General features: G+C 38.2%; 2 pseudogenes; both read left to right on the top strand.

Moving 5' to 3' along the window:
• The first annotated feature begins 2,540 nt into the window (after positions 1–2,540).
• LOC147569406 (putative potassium transporter 11) lies at positions 2,541–7,592 on the top strand (annotated as a pseudogene).
• Positions 7,593–9,744: 2,152 nt separating this feature from the next.
• On the top strand, positions 9,745–17,431 carry LOC147569405 (exocyst complex component EXO70B1-like; annotated as a pseudogene).
• The last annotated feature ends 1,919 nt before the right edge of the window (positions 17,432–19,350 follow it).

The raw sequence follows: 19,350 nt of genomic DNA, 5'->3' as shown, positions 1-19,350 counted from the left end.
AAGGTCTGTTTGAATGAAACAGACCTTCAATTAAGGTCTGTTCCGGTCTGATTCGAATAGACCTTCATTGAAGGTATGTTCGTCTGAAACAGACTGAAATTGAAGGTATGTTCCGGTCTGATTCGAACAGACCTTAGACCTAGATCTGGATCATGGTGAACCAGATCTAGAGAGAAGGGAAAAAAACAATTTTTTTTTATGTTTGAAGGTCGCCAGCCGGAAATTTGGCCGACCGGCGACCCCTGCCGGAGATGATGAGGATGTGGCGTTTGAGGTGACTTGGCAGAGAAAGGAAATGAGGTGTAGGAGTGAGAGTAACGGACAGTTAAAAATAGCGGAAAAAGGGGGCCATATGAAAATATTTGCTAAAGTAAGGGGCTAGGAAGGAAGCTGGTCACAAAGTTGGGGGTCATTTCAAAAATAGAGTTAATTCCTACTCACCAAATAAAAATCTAAAGCTCTCAACAAAAAAACAAAATGAAAATCTAAAGCCATATTTAAGTATTTAAGTAGTTCCAAAAATAAAATCAAGAAAGTAATACTCTATGAGAATGAAATATAGTTTTTTTCCTCCATAAGATATCCTCTTATACTAAAGTTTCAATCTAAAAATAGATGAAACCCACCTTAAGATTAGATTACTAATATGATAACATCAACAAATCAATTTCAGCAAGTAAAGCAGATGAAGTAGGATAAGTTAGAGCTACACAAACCCTCATCAAGGCTAACAAAAATTGATAAGATGTTCATGAAATTGGTAGATGAAATTTAAAGCACAATATATTTAGTACTTCAATAATTACTAACATTCATAAGATATATTTCTTCCAAATCTACAACAAAACCCATGAACAAAATTAGCTTTAAGATCTTCTTCATCAAACTAACAAAACCAAAACCCCCTAAAGAAAGATAACTTCAAACTATGATTTCATGATTTGAATCAAGGAAAGTCAGTTTTCATGATTTGAAAGAATGAAAATCAGATTTCATTTAAAATAAAGTTACTAAACTTAAGTTGGATTTAGATTACTGAAGTACACATGAAGAAATCGATTTGGGTTATTAGTCAGGGTTTCTTCTTCCTCTCAAAGTCTCGTCTCTTCTTCAAATGGCCCAGTTTCCCAAAAAATCTACCTAGAAGATATATTATGTATTAAAACTACTAAATTGCCCCCATATAGGTGAAATTTATAAAATCCAGGCCGGGCAGCTGGTCTCTTAGTAGTTCCGCCCATGCTTCTTCCTATAATGAAATCCCAAGATTTGTATCATCACATTGATGCTACAACAACTTCTCCTCCTTCCTTCCTTCCTCATTGACGAAACAACAAATCAGGAGATACCAAATCCGGCATTTTTGCTAATAGCACCTCCCTCAGACCCTCACTTGCTTTTTTGACTATGTTCAATTCGGTTAGAATCACTCCACACTCCTTCACCCTTTTACAATCTGCGGAGTATAACCGATTTGGAAGCCCAGTTCGGGAGTATTTCTTGGCATGCGCTATAAAGGTTGCCAGTTAGAGTCCTCTAGCCAACACGTTTCTTCATTTCATACTTCAATATATGAAGACCTGATTTGAGCATAGTGTTTCAAGTTATTATTTAGTAGGCGCCTTTGTAACCAAAAAAGAAATAGTAGGCGCCTCCAGAAACATCTAGGTAGTTAGTGCGTTAGTTGGTTGGATGAACTATATTTGTTATTCAATAGAACCATTAAAGATGTTTATTTGGACGAGTTGGTTAGGGCATTGCAAGTTGTTTAGGGCACTAGACTTGGTGGAAAACAATTTTAGTGGTAAAACACAACCTATAGAACACCATTTTAGAAGGAGATTCCCATAATACAATTGCAAGTTTACAGGGGAGAAGATTTTTAGGGCAGCATAATACAATTGCAAGTTTACAGGGAGAAGATTTTTAGGGCATTGGACATACAGATATACAACGGCAAAATTGAAATCTCTGAAGAACTTAGAATTTGGCAAAATCTCTTTTGATCGTTTGACTTGTAACTATGTTATAGACTTGTAAATAGCTTAGCCGATAATTTGGCAAAATCCTTTCGGAGGATTAAATTTTTGCTAGGACGGGTGAACTTAGAATCCTCATACTCGGTGATGATCTGATATACTAAATGTTTTGATACACCCAGTGTCATCTTAAAAAAGAAACATGTTTTTTTTTTGTTCTTAAAGGCACTAAACAAGGTTAACTTAACCATCAATACACATTTTGATCCTTACTCGCGATCTTAGAAACCCATCCGGTAGAAAAGCACCCAGATAGATATTTTATTAGAACCAAAAACGGTTATGGAGAGATATTGTTTTCTTGTTACACTAGTGGTAGTTCATGGAAATCGTTAGGGTTGTTATTCTCTTTCTAACCGAATCTACACTCTCTCTATAATTAATATATAAGTAATCATGGCGTTGAGTAAAATTACAGAGTTAGAGAGAAGTATTAGAGAGAGAGAGAGAGAGAGAAGTATTAGAGAGAGAGAGAGAGAAAGGATCAGTAGCAGAAGAGAAATGGAGAAGAGAGAGAAAGGAATAGACAGAGAAAATGTATTAGAGAGAGAGAATGGATCTAAAATTCGAGAACTCCCGGCCATTGGTGCTGTTGATGATGAAGAAGAAGGTATTAGAGCCAATGTTGGTGCCGATGATCATGAAGAAGAAGTTCTTGGAGACATTGCTGATGGTGTTAATAATGAAGAAGAAGAAGAATTTCTCGGAGACATTGCTGATGGTGTTAATAATGAAGAAGAAGAAGAATTTCTTGGAGACATTGTTGATGGTGTTAATAATGAAGAAGAAGAAGAATTTCTTGGAAACATTGCTGATGGTGTTAATAATGAAGAAGAAGAAGAATTTCTCGGAGACATTGCTGATGGTGTTAATAATGAAGAAGAAGAAGAATTTCTTGGAGACATTGTTGATGGTGTTAATAATGAAGAAGAAGAAGAATTTCTTGGAAACATTGCTGATGGTGTTAATAATGAAGAAGAAGAAGAAGAAGAAGAGGCAGCCCTTAATGCTCGCAAACTCAAATGGGATATGTATATTGCTGAGCATCCGATCAAAAAAGCGATTCAAGTCAAGAAGGAGATACGAGGAGTTGAGAGAGGAAGGGTTCGTCCCCATCGAAGATTTGATAACCCTAATACACGGGATGAAGATATAAATCTTCTGCAACCTGCTATTCAACCTAAACTAGGTTTCCAAATTATTCTTTCTGGTGCTGTAAAGGGTGTCGGAGGTGCTGGGGATGGTGGCGGTGGTGCAGGAAATGGTGCTGGGGATGGTGGCGGTGGTGCAGGAAATGGTGCTGGGGATGGTGGAAATGGTGCTGGGGACGGTGGAAATGGTGCTGGGGGCGGTGGCGGCGGTGTTGGCAGTGGCGGTCGTGCCGTGTAACAGGGGAGGGTTTGTTTGTCATTTTCTTTTTTTTAACGTTGACTGGAGCATTGACTGGAGCATTGACTCACGAAGAATAATAGATGTGCTTTTGGTGTGGCGACTGGCGACGACGGCGATGGCTGGCGATGGGTGTTTTTTTTTTTTGTATTTTCTTTAAATACTCATTTGATGTACGTTTCACCAATGAAAGAATATAAGGGGGGTTTTGATTCTTGATTAAAGTTTGATCATTTTACTAGTTGGATAAATCCATTTGAAATGCTGACTTGAAAAGAGCACATAAAGAGTTCGATAAAATGCTTGAGAGATCATCATCAAATTTTGAAGTAAATAGGGTTTCAAAGTGATTCGTGGATATCAATCTTTCGAATAAGTTTAGCGTTAGAGTCCTTAAATATCTATCACAATGATGATGATGATTTCTGTTGCGGACATTACGCTTACAGTGCTATCAGGTTTAGTTCATTGAGAACTAAGTTCGGATCTTTGAGTCGGTTTCGATGTTGATTGTTGCTGTTACTTGGGCAAATGGTTTGTGATTTCCTTTTGTTTTGTACAGATGGGTATGTGGTTGGCTTATCTTAATAGGGTTTCGTTTGTGCTCTCGTAAGGAAACTGTACTTGAAATCGTCCATTCGATTTTTTACAATGTCTTTGTAATATAGTTTTTTATTGGAGGTCCTTTTTCTCATCCTTGCTTCATGCATTTACAAATTCTGACTATTACATTTCATATTGAATTTTTGCCTTATGTTCTTCCACGTTATGGATGCGTTTCCTCTGCAATTCGTTGTAACTTAGCCGTTTAGTTTGCTAATATAAGTTATCGTAATCGCCTCATTTAATGCAATGACTTTAAAATATGATTGTGATCTATGGACTTGTTTGTTCTTATATCTTATAATATTGATTTTGATTTGCGACAGTATGGACTATTATTTACTGGTGGAGAAGACCGTAATGTTACCGCATGGGTTCCAACCAGTGGGAAGGTGGCATTTTGTATTGAGAATGTACACCAACCCGTATTGTTGTTCTGTCGAGTATGGCTGCAGATGTTGAAGAGACTGATCTCAATCATCATCATTTTGAAGGAGTGGAGAGATTTCCGACGTTATGGTTGCGATGCCTCTTCACGGTGATCAAAACGGTTCCTAGGTAGTTTCCGTTTCGGTTATTGACTGTTTTGTATTCTCATCTTTCTTTTATGTAATTCCTGTTGAGATCTAGTCTCTTTCCATCTTTATTTCTCTTACTTCTTGTTCCTTTCACTATTATGTCTACCCCCATTAGTCAATTTCTTCAGCAATTTGCAGCCCTAACCACTGAAGAACTTTCGGCGATGGGATTCTAACTCCAGCCATATCAGGTCCAATTTCCATGTTTACTTCAATAGTTTGACCCATTCCTTACTTCCTTTCTTCTTTTTTGCTTTTCCAATCTTTCCTCAAAACATACGTTTTTCAAGTGAATGAAATTATAAGAACAAAATTTTGAACAGATATTCTGGTGAAGTCTTCTTTACTTCCATTTCTCTGTTACATTTTGGTCTAACCCTACATTTCTGCAGTTCTTTCGGCTACTGGAGGGATCAATGTAGACCGCCCAAAGATGAGTAGCGGTATATTTCTATCTAGAAACTATATGTGCTCGTGTTATGAACAATTTTATGTTTCTCCTCTTATTGTTGAGATAAATGTAGGTTTGCGCTTAACTTCCTTCACCTTCTCTTTTACTTTGTATGCAGATGTAGTAGTGATGGTCTCGCGGTTATATTAGTTGGTTTATTTAGCATGCAGCATTATGGCACAGATAGAGTCGGACGGTTGTTTGCTCTTATTGTCCTTCTATGGTTCCTTTTAATTGGAGGAATTGGTGCTTTCAACATATGGATACGATAGTTCAGTTTTGAAAGCTTTCTCTCCAGTTTATATTTATGGATATCTCAGGAGCGGAGCTTAGTCTCACTGGTAAGCTTATTTCAAAACAACCGTTATAACGAAAATGTGGAAAAAAAACAACCTAATTTTTGAAATAATGGTTACCCATTATGATAGCTATTTTGGTTATAAGTGCGGGTCTTTTTGTCATGTTTCAGGGACAGAAGCTCTCTATGCTGATCTATGGCATTTCCCAGTATCAGCTGTTCAGCTAGCTTCCACAATGGTCGTCTTGCCTTGCCTTTTGTTGGCTTATACGGGACAAGCTGCTTATATCATGAAGAACCAGGATCACGTAGTTGATGCTTTCTACCATTCTGTTCCAAGTATAGCCTGAATCTCCTATTTTTAGTTGTTCAGTTACTTCTTTGAGCCAAGAAAAACTTCTCTCAGAAAGAATTCACTGGTTATCTACAGATTTGATATAGTGGCCAGTATTTGTTATTGCGACAGGAGCTGCCATTGTTGCGAGTCAAACCACCATATCGCCGAGTTTTCCATAATCAAGCAAGCTTTGGCACTTGGATGTTTTCCAAGGGTCAAGGTTGTTCATACGTCAAAGAGATTCCTTGGCCAGATTAATATACCAGATATTAACTGGATTCTTGTGATTATGTGCATCGCTGTTACTATTTGGTTTAAAAACCAAAGCCAGATCGTAAATGCTTATGGTGAGTTCTTTTTGTATTACTTATATGTCCTCAGTTTTACTCTGCATATATCTATCATAATCAATATATCCATCAAGACCGGTTGAACCAGTGGATTCCATGGTGCGGGCCTTCGTGTATTATTAACATGTTACAACGAGATACACAGAAAAGGCAACTCAAAAGAGGGGTTGTCTGGTTGAACCTTAGTAGGTTTCACTCGATCCTGGTATCTAAGCTGGTGTTTGTTACGTTTTGTCTCAAGTTAGATTCCAGAATGTTTGGTTTTGTCCGACTCGTGCATCTGGTTTTGGGTCCATTTCATTCGGATGTAAAAGTTCGAATTGAGATACCATTTTATGAAATTACCTGAAACGTCTATTATGCCACTGGTGAAACAAGTCAGACGACTCAGTTTAGACAATTGAGACCTAAACGACTCAAATTCCGACAAGTCTGACTCAAACCACTCAGATTCAGAGAATAAAATGAAAAACACCATTTAAACTCCTATCTTGCTAAATGCTTCTAAAAAAATTAGACAGTTCTAACTTTCAAGATATGTTTATTACTTTGTCACCAAACCAGGAACAGCAGTTGTGACAGTTCTGCTTGTAAGTTGTAACGACATTTCTAAAGGTTCTCGTAATGTTATTAGTCTGGAGAAGCCACTGGATTCTGGTTCTGATCTTCGCCATCTTATCCTAAGTTGTCGAACTCAAGGTGGTTGGGTTCCATTAGTAATTGCTTCAGCATTTCTGATCATAATGTCAGCTTGGCATTACGGGACAGTAAAGCGTTACGAAGTTGAGATGCACAGTAAAGTATCAAGGGCTTAGATCCTCGGCTTGGGGCCGAGTCTAGGGTTAGTCCGAGTCCCTGCATTGGATTTGTTTATACTGAATTAGCAAGTGGAGTTCCTCACATTTTCTCTCATTTCATCACAAATCTCTCTGCCATTCACTCTTCTGTAGTTTTGGTTTGTGTCAAGTATCTCCCAGTCTATACTGTACCTCAAGAAGATCGGTTCCTTGTAAAACGTCCCGAAGAATTTCCATATGTTTCTTTGTGTGGCAAGGTATGGTTATAAAGATTTTCATAAAAAAGATGATGATTTTGAGGATAAACTCTTTGATAGTTTTTTCTTGTTTGTTCGACTTGAATTGATGGTGGAAGGTTGTTCAGATTTAGATGAATATAGTCTATATGGTCAAGAAACAGAAAGATCAGGAAACACCAAGATGACAGCTGAAACAAGAAACATGAATTCTTACCATGGGAAGTACTGATGATGCTACTATGACAGTGAGATCTCCATTAATGGCTATCAACTTCTTGACTTGATGTGGGCAAATGAGTAATCAAACAGAAGTAGATGAATTGGAGTTCTTGAATAACTGCAGAGATTCTGGGGTGGTTCATATACTTGGGAATACAGTAGTCAGGCCAAGAAGAGATTCGAACTTCATTAAGAAGATAGTTGTCGATTATTTTTATGTGCAGAGAAAACAGTGTAATATTTCATGTTCCTCGCGAGTCTTTTGAATGTAGGTCAGGTATTCTATGTATAGTGAATCATATACACTTGGAAGACTTTATCATTAATACTAGTAATTTTGTTTGTTTGGATATATACCTTCGTTCATAATGTCGATAGAATGGGCGCCTGTCGCCAACATGTTTCTGTCTATCTTATCTTCATCACTACCATTGACTACCACTAAAGGTTTGTCCATGGAAGGTGAGCCAGGATCCAAGATTAGGCCAAAAGGCGTAGTCAATGGACAACAAGTGAATATTCGCTTACTACCCCTTGTTGGTTCTGAGGGACAAAGAAGGCTAGGTTAGAGTTAAAACTCTGAAATAACTCATTGCCATACTCCAACGAAAAACTCGAAGGAACTTCAACAAAAGGTACTTGTAGTCTAAAAGAACATTGGTAGGTAGGTATCTCCAGTTCTCCACCATCATCCCCACCATCTCTCTCCTCATCCTCAGTCTCTTCACCACCACCATCTCTCTCCTCATCCTCAGTCTCTTCACCGCCACCATCTCCCATCACTGCCTATAGCTAATTAAGGAGTGCCTCAGAGAGTATAGAATTTCCCATTCGGAAGTTGTAAAGGCGCCTCTCATAAGTGTTATTGGCGCCCCCAACAGCCCATTTGACTTGGTAAATTTAATTTGACTGAATTTGGTTGTAGGCGCCTCTAAATGTTGGTTTGTGGGCGAACTTGGTTACTAATTCCGGCTCAGATCCACCAAATTTAGCTCAGATGTTTTGAGTTGAAATTGGTGGACACAAACCGGATTTTGATACGACATTTGACTCATGGTCTACTGAATTCAACACCAACGTTTTAAAGTTAAAATTGGAGTTGAATTCGGTGACTTGAGCAGTACAACTCCACCGATTTAAGGTTTATTCAATAGCTCTAGAGACATTTGGAATCGGTGGACTTGAGCTAATTTTGTACCAAATTGACTCAACTGATTTAAAATTGAAAAAATAAATGTGGGGTGTACCTATTTTGAGAGGAGACGCTTTTAACCATGACGCTAATTAATAAACCGGATCCCCCACCCCCACCCCCCTCCCACCCCATAAGGCCATAACACTTATTGGCACCTTTATAACTTCCCTTTCCCATTTCCTGGTTGGGAGATTTTAAAAGGCCTCCCTGTTTTTGTTAAAAGGCCTCCCCATGGTTTCGTTGACTTAGTAAAAAACCTTTGACTTAGCTTGGTTAAAGGGCCCCCTCTTTGAATGGGTGAAAAAAACCCCCTTAAAAGGTGTATTTCACCCACATCATCTGACTACGCCACATCATCATCTTCTCCGGCAAGGTCGCCGGCCGGCCAAACTTCCGGCCGGCGACCTTCAAATTTTTTATTTTTTTTTTATTCTCTCTATCTCTAAAAACAATTTTTTTTTTCTCTCTCTAGATCTGGTTCATATGAACCAGATCTAGAGAAACCTTCTTGAAGGTCTTTAACAGACCTTCAAGAAGGTCCGAACAGACCTGCTTGAGGGTCTGTAAAAGACCTTCAAGCAGGTCTGTTCGGACCTTCTTGAAGGTCTGTTGAAGACCTTCAAGAAGGTCTCTCTAGATCTGGTTCATATGAACCAGATCTAGAGAGAGAGATAAAAAAAAAAAAGTTTTGTTTTTAGAGAGAGAGAGAGAATAAAAAAAAAAAAAAAAAAAATTTGAACGGCCGGCCGGCGACCCTGCCGGAGAAGATGATGATGTGGCGTGGTCAACATGATGTGGCGTGGTCAATATCACCGGTCTTGGGTTAAGTTTGACCTAACGGCGTTAACTTTGCCGTTAGGTCAAAGTTAACGCCGTTAGGTCAAATATTGATGAAGGAGGTGCTCTTTTGTAGAGGGGGCCCTATAACCAAATGGGTTATAATGAGGGGCGTTTTTAGCGGGGATGCCTTTTAACAAAAACGGGGGGGGGGGGGCCTTTTAAAATTTCCCTTCCTGGTTTCATTTGTGGTGTTCTTAAATAGGGGCAATCTTCCTCATATATAACCAAAACTATTTTTCAACCGTAGTCTGAAATAGAGTTAGTTGGGCTTAAGGGTAGAAAAGGAGAAAAGTACAGGTCATTTTAGGAATTTCTAGGGTTAAAAGAGCACAAAACCCTAAAATATTCAAGTCTGGTCGGCGGATGGGAATATATTCCAAGGATTCTGTGCTTCACGGCTGCTGAGAGCATGTACAACATCAACCAGGAACAGCTAGATGAAGGAAACGTGACAGTGCACGGTTTGTATTGAGCCACGTACCTGGGAGTACCCTACTAAGTTGTTTCGGGTATCAAGGAAACAAGATTAAAGGAGCAGACATACAGAAGTTGTTCGATCTATAAAACGCGGAAGGAGACGGCCAGGATTAAAACGTTGGTGCTGGGACTACGGGGTTAAGAATCACACTTTTAGGTCCATTTCGATGCACAGCGGAAATACGGGAATTGAATACAATGGCTTTCGGATCTCGACACGTGTCTGTAGGTATACCGCGGGCCAGAATCGTGCCCGACATTGTTCAGAATTCTGACCAAATGTTGGCATGACTTTGACTTCACATAATTCCCTCGTCTGGACTCCGATTTGACTTCCGTTTTCTCCTACGGGCTCGTCTTGGACTCTACTTTTCACCCATGTACCCTTGGCCAAATACCAGAATGTCTTTGACTCCAAATGACCAAAATACCCTTGGTATTCGTTTCCAACTGTTTCCATACCTAACTCTGCAAAAGACACCTAATCAAGAAAACCAACCATTTTATTATAATAAAGACTCGAAACAGACTAACTCGGTTAAATTAAACGATTCCGATGGGACATTTTCATGACCCATCAGTGATCTAATGAAAGAAACCCTGCTAAGTGAACATGGAAGCGTTCCATTATATAATCCTTAGTCCAGGTCATTGGTTGGACGATAATGACTTAAAAAAACTAGTATGAGTGATTGACAAGATAGGGTTGTTTCTTGGGCTATAGGAATAAGGGTATTCAAGTCAACGTCATGGGTGTATAAGATACACTAGAAATCCACCAAGTGAGAGTGCTTCAAGAGTTGAAGATATGAACGTCATAACTATCATATAGCAAATTGGAGAGATTCCTGAAAACATGAGTACTCACTCATCTAATGTAAGGTATGTCAAGCCTTGATCCCGTCAAACGCCGCACCGTAAAAGAATGTTATGAAAACGGAGGTCGGGTGAAACAAGATAGACATGAAGTTGAGTGGGAGTACAAGAATGGAATATGTCTTCCTAACGAGAGTTAGGATAAAGTATCTCTAGGCCACTTGAGGAGTGACAACTAGAAATGCATGGTCGTGCTCAAATGGATTAAGAGTTTATCATTTGATTTGCCAGTTTGTCCTCCTGATCAAGAAAGTCTGATAAGTATGACGTATCAGATGAGATATGAAAAGACATGGGAATCGAGCATTGCACTTGTTCTAAGTACAAGTGGGAGACTGAATGATAATTTTCTTTAAGGTCTGAAGGTATATCCTTTCGAAGGAATGTCCTTCGACCAAGATGGAAATGCGTACGATTTGGCTCATAGGATAATGATGACCTTATTGGGAAGATCAATCAATCTGGTTCAATTAGGAGTCGTAATGCTTAGCTAGAAACCGCTTACGACTGTCGGATCACTTCGATTATCCGCGGCTAACATAGACCGGATCCTACAATGGGTTACACATAACAATGGTAACTTGAACATCGAGAATAGACTGATGTGAACTAGCATATAGATAAATATGATCCAGTCTGATAGTGCTTAAAAGGATAGAAAAGAACCGAGCTCGAAAGGGAAGCCCGAAAAGGAGCAAAACCCGCTTTTGGGCCAACCAAGGAAATCTCTTAGAGAGAGATCCCTGACCGGTGATGTGAAATCTAGTGAACCTAAATCTAGGTTAACTAGATTAAATTAAAAGTCGCAAGTGCACGAACCGTATGTGAATATGGTATGTATTACGAAGTCGATCCCACGAGGGTATGTTCGAAATTAAATCTAAACCTAAAATTAACTAACAAACTAGGAAAGTGGACAATTGATTTTAGAGAAGATATTTGGAAAACTAAAAATTGAAACTTAGAAAACAAAATAAAGTTGTGAGGAAAACTATAAGTTGGTAAATCTAGGATATTGGAATTCACCACTAACGATTATATTCGAATCTAATATCTAATTGAAATTATTATCCCTCTTTGATAACTCAAAAATTGTTAGAATTCAATCTTCAATTTTCGGAAGATAAAACAATAAAAGACCCTTCTCAATTAACTAAACCCATAACCCACTTCACTTAAAATATCATGCAATTAAGAACCAAGTTGTTAGTTTCTTAGGCTAACCGAAGTACGATTAATTTTGAAACTTTAAGCACATTAAAAGAGATAATAAAATAAATATGATACTAGAATTCAAATACTCTTGTTAGGGTTTCATCCTCTATCCTAGTGGGAGAGTTAGAAACCCATGAATATTAAATACATGGTTCAATTAATAATAAACAAGTAAAGGAAAAGAGTAAAGAAGATAAAACCGGATTAATATTGATGAAGCCCTCGTCTTTCTCCAAAACTTGTTTTCGATGAAACTCTTGAATCTCCCAAAATTGGCACTCAAAAGAAGCTATTATTGCTCTTGTATTGCTCCTCTAAAATTGTTCTTTGAGTTGGTGTGTTGAGGTGTGTTTATTGTATTGGCTTGGTCCTCTTTTTATATGTCCCAATAGACATAGATTTGGAAACAATTAAAAGAATAGTTTAGGAAACCCTTTTATTTTGGAAACCATAAAAAATTGGAACCAATAGGTATTAAATTGTAAACCGCCTTTTACAAGGAAAACACCCGCTCACTGTTGCTTCCACCAAATTGGAAGAGATGCCTTTCAACAAAAAAAAAAAAAAAAAAATTGGAAGAGATGCTAGAGGCGCCCAATGATATCCATCCCAGCAGTTTAGAATGAGGCCTAGAGTAATATTCCATGTTGCCTCCTAATAACACATTGGTGATTTATTATGCATTCACGTGGACAGCAACAATGGATTTTAGTTAGTTGTGGTTCCAATCCAAAACTTCTTCACAATTCCATGTTTAGCCTCCAAAATGTACCTTTTTGCGAAACGCACCCCAATTTAACGATACGTTTGAACCGGATTCAACCTTCAAGCACCAAATCATAGATCTAGTTTGATGTTTTCACCAACTTCTTATAACTAATAACTTCTTTATATTTTTGAGAGTTTCCTACAAAAACCATGCAACGTTCTTAATTAAAACGAAACTAACACGTAAAGACTGTAAAATGAAGCCCAAAAAATGGAGTACTTTACGTACTCATCAGCCGACCATAACAAAGGGGTGGTCCGGACAGACTAAGCCCATTAAGGGCTAGTCTTGCCGGCCACCTTAAGGGAAAACCCTAATTAGGATTTGATCCTAATAGGGAATCCCAGTTAGATAAAACTCTAACTAATGCTTATCTTTATTGAGAAACTTTTTGAAATCCTTATTTGAGTAAAACTCTACTAAGGTATTGCCTATATAAGGACCAACTTAGAGTTCAGAAAAGGTGTGAAATTTTCTCAAGAGAAAATCATCTCTCTCATACATCTCAGAGAGAGAAGGAGATTTTAGAGACAACTTCCCATTTATCTATCAAGTCTAGAAGAAGGTGTTTTTCATCTCAACCTTCAAAAGGTCCTAGCTGACTGAAAGGAGGAAGTTCAAGCTATACATTCGGTGTCTCAAGTCGAGAAGCTACACTTGAACCTCTTTATCTTCCGAATACTGGTCGGAATTTAGTTCGTGGGAAAGCGAATAAAGATATTCTTCTTCCCTTCTAGTTTATTGTTAGTTCATGTATATACGATCCTGGATAACTTAGTGTCAAACATTAGATGTTTGAGATTCCGCTACCAACACTAGTTAGATGATTAGGGTAGTCTTAGAGACATGTATCCCTGAAGATAAGAAGAAGATTAATGATGCTCCACCTGTCGGTGGTACTTTTGATATCTCTTTATTCACCATCGAAAAGGGTATTTTGGAAGTTCAGGCAACTGCTGGAGATACCCACTTTGGAGGGAAAGATTTTGACAACACATTGGTGAATCACTTTGTGCACGAGTTCCAGAAGAAACACAAGAAGGACATTCCTAACAACCCTAGGGCTTTCAGGAAGTTGAAGACTTTTTGTGAGAAGGCAAAAAGGACGCTTTCATCCACTTCCAAGACCAAAATTGAGATTGTTACAGAGGAAGCAAAAACTCTAAATAAAGATATAACAAATTCAAAAGCACATAAAGCAAGAGATGAATATTGGAATGATCCGCATCCTGGGTATTTACAAGATCAAATCTCTGACATATTTGCTGCGTTCTTGATTCATGATATAAATTCTAGTAAACCAAGTAAAATTTGTTCCGCTTCGAAATGGTGTTCATCGTTGGATTATTCATTCGGTGGATCTACTTTGCTTAGTAAGACAGTGGCCAGAAGAATTTCCCCTCGAATTTATGATGCGGAGTATGAAGAAGCTCATTAAAATTACATAATTCGTGATCGATTAAGAAAAGAACTTCTTATCCCTCTTCGAAATACACTGAAATTTCCAGACGTTTCCATAAGTACTAAGAAATTGGAGACTCTGGCTCATATTCGGATGGTCTTGGTCGCCATGGATAACTACAAGCAGATCTTTCTTGAACACGACCAAAAACGATTCAGGAGCTATCTTGATAGTGTGACACGGGGAGAAAAGAAACTTGTTGTTGGGGCATTCTTCCCACACCAGATTTTTACATCATTAGACAACAATGATAATAATGAAGGATGTTCTGAAGTTGCAGAGCTTCAATGGCAATTAATGGTCGATGATTTATTCAAAAGCGGCAACCTGACGAAGTACATTGTCGGTTGTGATGTTTCAGGGAGTATGTCAGGTATGCCAATGGATGTTTTTGTCGCTTTTGGGTTACTAGTATCAGATATGAGTGAAGATCCATGCAAAAGGAAGGTTATCACATTTAGTGATAATCCTCAACTGCACCTAATCGGTGGAGACAACTTTCATTCCAAGACATATTTCATTAGATATATGGATTGGGGGTATTCCACAGAATGGTTTTGAACGGGAAAATGAGGCAAAGAAGTCAGTGCAGGCTCTTATTAGTAAGAGGAAGGTAATTACGCTCTTACGCAAGCGAAAAATGACAAAATAAGCACGGTTATTGTTGTTTGTCTCAACATTCAGCCGAGGTAGGCTACTAACTTGCTCGTTAGAAGTAGTTAAGGAACGGAAATAAGGCCATTTGATATCTATAAGTTAAGTGAAGATTGGATGGATGCTCTATATAAAGCAACCAAGCAAGAAGTTGACCCTGTATAAAGATAGTATTTAACTTTCTTTTAAGCATTATACATCCGTGAGAGTAAGTAGTCGACTTAGACTAGGATATTAGATTTAAGTGGAGTAGTGACGAGACCCGCATGCTCTTTTGATGCGTCCCTCTCCTCTTCATTTGGATATTGTTGTTAATAAAACACTAAAGGATGTACGGATGATAAAGACGATGTTCGTGTTCAGCGATATGGACTTCAATGAAGCAGACAAGGTAATAGATTGGGAAAAATTTAAGATTATTTGTTCCAAAGAGAAGAATGTGTCGTTTGTGGTCTTTTTCGTCAAACTACAAGATAACAAGAGATGTCGAAATTTATTGGACATGTATTTCCTAGAATCGATTTTTAGAGGATCTTTGCAACATTGGATTCAGAATGAAGCTCGTTATGTGGTCCAAATTGGTGTCCGGCGAATTCAAGGCAATTACCGTCGAAGTGGGAACTAAGGATCATCATGACGGAATTCATTGTATGCGGGCGCATCACATTGTTTTCTTTATCGAAACGATTCGGGCTGAACCTATTGAGAGAGGGTGAGGCTGATGCAGATACAGCCGGGCCGGATACACCGCCTATGGGCCTCACAACCAGCTCCACCACTTAGGCCATTCGGCCATGCTATTAGGGTTTTAGAAAGACCCCAAGTTTAGTAAGATTCTTATTGAATCTTGGTTTAGGAAGTTGCATCGTTTAAGTATTTTCGTTATTTAGGAAAGTCCAGTTTGAATATATCTAGAAGAGTCTTAAAACTCCTATAAAAGGAGGTTCAGTCTGTCCGGCCGTATTATTCATATATTGAAGAGAAAAACCAATCAAAGTTTAAGTATTTACAGTTATTTTAATCGTTCTTCGCTTTAGTTTATTATCTCCTTTACTTTCCGCTGCGTCTACATCAATATATAAAAACAAACGTTTTTCTATTTTTAACTGAGAAAATGAAACCATAGTCCGCCACGTGTTGTTCTGATCCCAGAAGAAGCCATTAATGATCTTCATAGTATAGCTAAGAGAATGATCTCTGCTGTGTATTTACGCGAATGTCTACATGTATATGCAAGTGTCGAAAGCCAGCCATTGAAGCAAGCTTAAGACGTCTAAGTGTCGAAAACCTCAGTATCAGTGATATTCTGAAACTAGAATGGGAAGTTTTGGAAGTTAAGATTAGAAGATGGATTAGAGCAGCAACAGTTTGTGTAAGGGTTCTGTTTGCAAGTGAGAAGAGACTCTGTGAACAAATCTTCCAAGATTCAGCCTACGAATCTTGTTTCGTGGAGATTGTTAAGAGTCCAGCAGTTCAGCTCTTGAACTTTGCTGATGTAATTAGTATAAGTAACAGAGCACCTGAGAGACTATTCAAGATTTTAGACCTTCATGATTCTTTATCAGATCTTCTACCAGATATTGAACAAGTATTCGAATCGAATTTGTTGGAATCAATTCGAATTCAAGCTTCTGAGATTCTATCAAGACTCGCAGATGCAGCGAGAGGGATTGTGATCGAGTTTGAGAATGCAGTCCAACAAGAGCCATCTAAAGTCCCAGTACCTGCAGGAACAATTCATCCATTAACAAGGTATGTTATGAATTATATCAGTTTGATCTCTGAATATAAAAAGACATTGATTGAATTGATTGTTTCGAACCCGATTACTACTACTACTACGTCTACCGAATTCTCATCATCAGTTACTGATCAAATAACAACTTTTAAGACGGAAAATCGATCACCATTAGCACTCCATTTGATATGGATCATATTGAACTTACAAGTAAACATGGAGGAAAAATCAAAGCACTACAAAGACCCATCTCTACCTCATCTTTTTCTCATGAACAACATTCACTATATCCTTCATAAGGTCAAAGAATCACCTGAGCTCCAGGACATGATCGGAGACGACAACTTAAAGAAAACATGGAGGAAAAATCAAAGCACTACAAAGACCCATCTCTACCTCATCTTTTTCTCATGAACAACATTCACTATATCCTTCATAAGGTCAAAGAATCACCTGAGCTCCAGGACATGATCGGAGACGACTACTTAAAGAAGTTATCGGGGAAAGTAAGGCAATCGGCTACTAGTTACCAGAGATAGACATGGATGAGAATACTATATTGCTTGAGAGACGAAGGATTACATACAAGTGGTAGTTTCTCATCTGGGGTGTCAAAGAAGGTATTGAGAGAAAGATTCAAGACATTCAATTCGATATTCGAATTAGTTCATAGAACACAAGTAACATGGGTGGTAAGAGATATACAGTTAAGAGAACAACTAAGGATATCAATAACAGAGAATGTTATACCGGCTTATCGATCTTTTCTTGGGAGATTCAGGAGCATAATAGAGAATGAGAGACACCCAGAGATGTACATCAAGTATTCAGTGGAAGATATTGAGAATGCCATCTTGGATTTCTTTGAAGGACACCAAATTTCCTTGAACTCCAAAAGGAAATAGATAATTCTCAAGTAGTCGTAAGCTACCGAAATTCTTTCAGTTTCTTAATGGGTTGTTTTTCTAATGTTAGGATAATAGTTGAATGAAATTGAGTAATTGGGAATGAGTGTATATATGTCTCTCACTCTATGAATCGTACAAAAAATTACTGATATTTTGGATATGTTACAGGATTCTTTTTATTATTATTATTATTATTATTTGTTTATACATGGGATGATTTGTGTTTTGGATGAGTTGAAATTAGAGCATTTCTTGCGAGTCATCTTTGTTGTGCGGTCATGCTAATCTTTTCTGAATCGTTCAAATATGACTGACATTTTGGATGCCCTCCTACCTCATCTGCTACGCGGATAATAAGATAAGAGCAATGACGATCACCATCGTTAAGTCTACTCTTTTGAGTGCACACCATCTTTTGCAATATCATATGTAACCGGAATCAGTTATCCGCTGAAATTGTTGTTGGCTTGGCTTGGCTTGTGAATGAACCAAAACCAGCTACTGCACATCGAAGTAGTGGCTAGAGAGTGTTGCTAATTTGAATACTTACAGGTCTCCAAAGAAAAAGTTTACATTGTTGATCAAAAAGGTTTCTAGGTCAATGGGCTATGAAGTATCTGTGTTCGCGCATATAGCTACTTAGCAAGGCAGTTGAAGCTCCTAGAAAGGCAGTAAAAACAGCTCCAGAGGCAAACCTTCAAGCAACTTTTTTTTTCTACAAGCTCTGCTAAGATATTGAGCCTACACCTCTTGGTCATTCATTGAGACAAGTAGAAACTAAAATACAAGACAGTAGGGAAGTTATAGCATTGAAAAAGTTTTGTCATTCAATTTCATCACCACTCAAGGAAAGAAAACTTGACCCAAAAGTAATATAAATAAATAAAAAAACACCTTACTTCTTATAAGGACGGAATGAAGTTTGATCCATCCGCTAAAATGATGTGCTAGAAGTTTGATCTTTGTCATTGTTAATTGGTAGAAGGCTCTCTGAGAAAGTAGTAACAAAACTTCCAACGCATATATGCGGAACATGCGTGGGGATTCTAACTTCATATTCTCTCCAACTGCCCTTCTTCCAATTATAAGAATAAAATGACACACATTTCTTCTTCCCCGTTTCTTTATAACAACCTGGTCCCTCAGATTGTGCTAAGATTATTTCGTCATCTGATCCTACAAACTTACAAAACCTAACACCACATCTCTTCCCCAAATTAAAAGGCAATGTGATAATACTCGCCTCACTCCATCTTCCATTGTTATTGCTTGAGAAGCTCCCACCACTACCAGTAGGCGTTTTATTGATCTCATCGTCCAACTCGTAATCATCACCTTCATAAATATACATCTTGAACATACATTTGTTCATTCTAACTAACATAGCTAAACGCCCAGTCACTTCTAATAAGTTAACACGCTCATTACAGCAAGTAGAATATGCTAAACTGCAGAGGGTGTTGTATTCAGTTCCAAAATCATCTCCAGGTTGATCAAGGATGAAATCAGAGACTGTGATTTTTCTGAATTTCTCTCTTCCTACATCAAATGCCACTATGAATATAGGACGATATTTACTATCCCACAAGCCATCATTAAGGTGAAGACTGTTCCAATAAATAACACCATTCACGTGAACGGAATCCTCCCCTAGTTCATAAGATGGTACATCTGGGACCTCTTCGATCCTCCTCCATCCATGAGTAATACCTTGACGCCCTACCGTCAATACTTCACAAATCGATTTTTTGTGTTGAAGATCATGAGGAATAAATTTCCACAGACAAACCAATTTGTGTTCATTAGTGGAAGGATCAAAACCAAAGTGGTAGCTGGGGTCGCAATTGAGATGGTGTTGCGCCATCCTCCTGCCAGATATGACATCACGTTCTATTTCTTTAGAGTACAATGATGAT

This window comes from Eschscholzia californica, unplaced genomic scaffold, assembly GCF_041429995.1.
Source record: "Eschscholzia californica isolate CP2 unplaced genomic scaffold, dmEscCali1.0.p SCAF_1, whole genome shotgun sequence".
Taxonomy (NCBI): Eukaryota; Viridiplantae; Streptophyta; class Magnoliopsida; order Ranunculales; family Papaveraceae; genus Eschscholzia; species Eschscholzia californica.
This window is presented reverse-complemented; position numbering and strand designations above follow the sequence as displayed.